A 4,848-nucleotide genomic window follows, 5' to 3' on the forward strand; every position below is an offset into this window, starting at 1 on the left:
GATAACATGATAACAAGAGACCCTTGTCTCTTGCCACTTGAAGTCAGTAGCCTGAAAGGACCACCACTGAATTTTGTTGATTCCCCCACAGATCACATTCTTTGGTGAGTAAGTCTACTTACTGAAAATTCTGTACTTGTAATATACTAAGTATATGTGTGTCCAGGTGGTTAAGCAAAAATCTTCCAAAATCACCCAGCAAATTGCCATGGAAGATTCCTTGCTGTTGGCAGTTGCTATGTTACTGAATTAGAAGAGGTTTTGGTATTCTTGGGGCTGAGGTGTAGTATGGTGAGCACAAGCTAAAGCTTGCTAGGGATCCCAGGCCTGCCCCAGCTCTGGACCCACCCCCAGATATGTATTTGACACCATTTGGAGATGCTGTGGGAGGCCAGTGAGTTTGAGGCGCTTGTGTGAAAGCTTCTTGTAGGGGTTTATATCAATCTGGCAGCACAACAGCACTCAGTCTGTTTTCCCTCAAACTGCATGGGAGGGTAATGCTCCCCACAGGCTTCTGTTTTCCCTCAAACTGCATGGGAGGGTAATGCTCCCCACAGGCTTCTGGAACTCTTGAGTGTCATGATTACTGGTGATCAAGGCTGTTCCCATAGGCCTACTCTAGTCCCCAGTGAGCCCTGCACTGCTGCCTGAAATTGAAGGGTGAAGTAGCTTCCAGCTTCCTCTCCCTCTCTCCTTCTATTATCTGTGGAACAGTTAAAGCACTGAAGGTTTAAGGGTCTTCCACTGTCTTGCTCCATGCAGGAATGGCTATTGTATTGGAATGACACATTGGCTTTCTTTCACGGAAATCGAACTCGATCCTCTTCTGGCTGGTTCTGAAGACCCTTGCTCTCACAGGAGAGCAAAGACAATCAGTAAGCATGATGGCAATGAGAAACCAGTCATGAAACACAACTCTTTCCCTTGTATCCTATGATCCTATGATTTTATTAACTCCTCCATCCATCACCTCCACTGGTGAGCAAGAAAGAGGTGTCATAGACCTTTACAACTTTTATTCTGGAAGGAAACTTCAGAAATTCACTGGCTGAGTAAGGTTGGGTGGTATGGGCCTTACTCTGTGGGAAACTAAATGAGAAGTCCTCACAGCTTCCTGACATCATCAGCATCATACCTGACTTGGCAAATGGAATTCTTCATTTTTCTGGGGAGTGGTGATCTGTAGAAAACAGCCTGCAGATTTAGTCTATTGACATTTTAGAGATTAGAGTGTATCTAAAGACAAAAGTTAAGCCTTGCTGAAGTGATAAGACTTCAAAAAATCTTGGGCAATTAAATTCAACTTAACCACAGGGAATAAATCATAGGATAAGACTTTGCTTAAAAAAAAAAAAGTTTGATTACATAGGTTATTGACTTTTAAACTGTGTATGTCTTTGTGTGTCTGTGTGTGTTTAGGTTAGTTCCAAATAAACTATTTTAAACATAAGTGAACATATGAATTTACTTTTGGCACCAAATGGTGAAATCTGAGATGGATCATGAGACAAGATTGCCAGTTCCTACTGAAGGTCTTATAAATGTATATATCTCACCTGGTTTGCACTCTGAATCAATTCACTGTAGCTTGTTTATGGAACACAAGAAGAAAAACAAATACTTCTTTAGCTGAGAAGCTGGTGATAGAAAGTCTCCACTAGAAGTGGGCTGTTGAGTTGCCCAACCTAATCAGGAAGCAATAAGTCACGTAAACTGGCTTCCCATGGAAATCACTCTGGCCCACTGCCTGTGTCTGGCTCCTATATAGGCATATTGGATGTTGGCCTTGTACAAACCTGGATGGTCCAAAGGTCCTCTGAGGTTGAGTATGACAGCACCAAGAACTACTGAAGACAAAGCATTTTAACAGTAGTTGCTTCTTTATCATCAGTTTAAACAAAAGCCATTTGTCTTACCTGCACTATATCCAGGTGGCAGAGAAAACCTGTTATTTTTGTTCCCAACTAAAATAAAACAATTCATCCAATGATATCAGCATCCTGATAGCCTGAAGGCTTAACTGTCTGTCTAAAGCAATCCTCTTTTAGTCGTTCTACCACGGTATAATGTAATATAAACTAACACAGTATAAATGATTTTTGCCTTCCGAAACACTTTCATGTTCATTACTGCTTGAGCCTCACATTGATTCTCAGAGAAGAGAAATTTTCTTCCCATTTTGCAGCTTGGCAAAGTAAGTAGAGCATGAGTTAAGTAGTAGAAAATCCAGCACTGGCAGTCAAGCACCAGAGAATCTGCCCCAGTAATTTTTAATGGTTTCCAGATTACAAACCACTTTCTTCACAGTTGCTGGCAAATAACCCCCAGCGGCTCACCACAATCCAGCTAACCATTTTATTGTGTTTCCTGACAACCATATTTTAAGTTGTTGAGATCCTCAATCCTTCTACTCCTGTCTTTGAGATTGCAGTAATATCAAGGGTCCTGGAGGCTTCCAAGTTATCCCACCTGAAACAATGCTCTGCTTTCTAAATCCCTCACTGTCTTCCAGGTAGATTCAAAGTCCTTTCTTCTTTGAAAAGGCTTATTCCGACAAAGTCATTTGTAGGGTATTCCTTCCACCTTTGCTCTTTGAACATCTAGTGTACTTGTAATAACTACCTCATGAGGCAGAGTTTAGTTATTCCTTAATTTTGCCTTTGTCTTCCTAAAGTCAACTATAAACTCCTTAAAACCAGTGATGATGTCCTGCATTTCTCTCATAGCCTCCCTTAATTTCTTACTATAGCAGCGAGCAGTCTGTGAATACTTGCTGATGAATATTGATTATACTTTTTTGTTTCGAACTTTACGGTGTTCTTTACCTTACAAGTAGGTCTTAAAGAGGAAAGGATGGGGCTGTGTACTGTTGTTAACTCCTCTGTTTTTCTAAACTCCACAATGTTGAATTGGTTGTCTCTTACGTGGGAAATAATTTCTTGGTTATTCTTAGAGAAAGTTTGAATGATATTAATATTTTCCTTCTTTGGAATACAAACGTTCAGAAGAATGTTCAGAACCCAGAAAGACGTTTCATATTAAAAGAAATACAATTACACAACTAAAGTATTGACCAAATAATGTAGTTTCTATGACTTTGAGATTGTAGGATGTAAATGACAAGGGGAAATTCTGATTACGTTATACTGTGATGAATGTTAACACTGTGTGTTTGTCTTTCTCAATTGATGTTTTCCAACAAACCAGAGAAGCCTATAATTACACGATTTAGTATTTGGCATAGGCCTTTTCAAATGTTTTTCTTAGGTTCTATTTTTTTAAATATCCACTATTCTTTATATTACCTTTAAGAAATGCTATACAATTGCAGTAACTAAGGATGTGAGCACATTGTTATCAGGTTAAGCATATCGAGGGTATCAGTATAAGGAAGGCAATAAGAGTTTAAGTGGAGGATTGAGTTACTTGTATGCAAAAGAAAAGAAAAAAGGTAGTAACTCTCTGGTTTATGTTGCAATGTAAATGCAGTTTGTCTGTCTCCTTCTAAAGGCGACTGGCCGTCCAATGAAGCAGCAGCATCCAGGGAATAACTTTGCTTCAAAGCCACTTCACTTTTGCTATAAAATGTCAGGAATATTTTCTTTCCTTTGGCCAATTATCTAATTTCCCTTGCTGCCCATTTCCGGTAATATCTGTTGGAGGAGCAAATCAGTGAACGCTGATTGGGTCTATACCGAGCTAAATTCCAAATAATCATAGCTGGGTTTTTCTTTCCCACCTTCTTTGTGAATGGGGCGGCTAGTTATCTATTGTACAACTGTGCAGACCTCAGAAAAGTTTTTATTGACAAAAAGAGTTGATACATGGGGAAAAAAAGATGAGAATGTAAGTTTTAAATGTTTCTGAAAGCCTTGAGCTTCTCAGAAACATGACGTCTTCATTGCTTTCTTCAGAGATTTGTTCTGGGCTAAGTGAACAAACTACTTTTTAACATCAGATATTTTAAATAACTTGGAGAAGGTATTTCTATGATACTACAAAAGTCCTTTATGTAAACTGGATTTCTAATACTGTGCTTAAGAATGCTTATTTGAAATATTATTTCTGATCACTATTAACTTCACAACTTGTATTTGTTTTAGAAGAGTATTATATTTTGCATAACATCACAATATATTCAATTATTATTTACTATATAGTAGAACCTCATCATTGCTGTTTTAACAGTAATAATTATAATGTATTTATATATGTGTGATTTATGTACTTCCTAGACAGTCAAAACCATCTGTTTTCCTTCCTTGTCACTGCTTGAAAAACCTTTGAAGAGTTTCTTTTGGACATTTAAAAGTATTATTTCAGATGAAAGAGAATTCATGATGTTAGACCTACCTCAAAAGTTTTAAGTTTGTTCTGAAGTCACTTTCAGATAAATTAACAATCTAGGAATAATTTACCATACCTATTGTGGTTGCTAGAAAAAGGCACCTTTCTGATAATGAAACAGAAATCCTTTCATTCCTGGAATTTCCTGTTGAGAGTGTACAGTTTTCTGAGCAATATGTAACATTGGTTAGTTATGCAACATGTTGAATTTTACTGTCAGCTTTGTTTAAAAAGGGTGTGAGAGGCTTTGATCAACAGGAATGTGAAGTCAAAGTTATGTGTGGCATCGTCTTACCACCTGTCATATGAATAAACCTGGATTCATACCCCCCAAAAAAAAAAAAAAAAAAAAAAAAAAAAAAAAAAGAAAGAAAAACTAGCAAAGACCTAAAATTTGATAAAGACACAAAAAAATATTCATGAACTTAAAGGACAAGACACAGGCACACCAGCACCACCACAACCCCCATCACCACATCAACAAAACAAAGATTAATAAAA

This window comes from Colobus angolensis, unplaced genomic scaffold (genome assembly GCF_000951035.1).
Source record: "Colobus angolensis palliatus isolate OR3802 unplaced genomic scaffold, Cang.pa_1.0 Scaffold70, whole genome shotgun sequence".
Lineage (NCBI taxonomy): Eukaryota > Metazoa > Chordata > Mammalia > Primates > Cercopithecidae > Colobus > Colobus angolensis.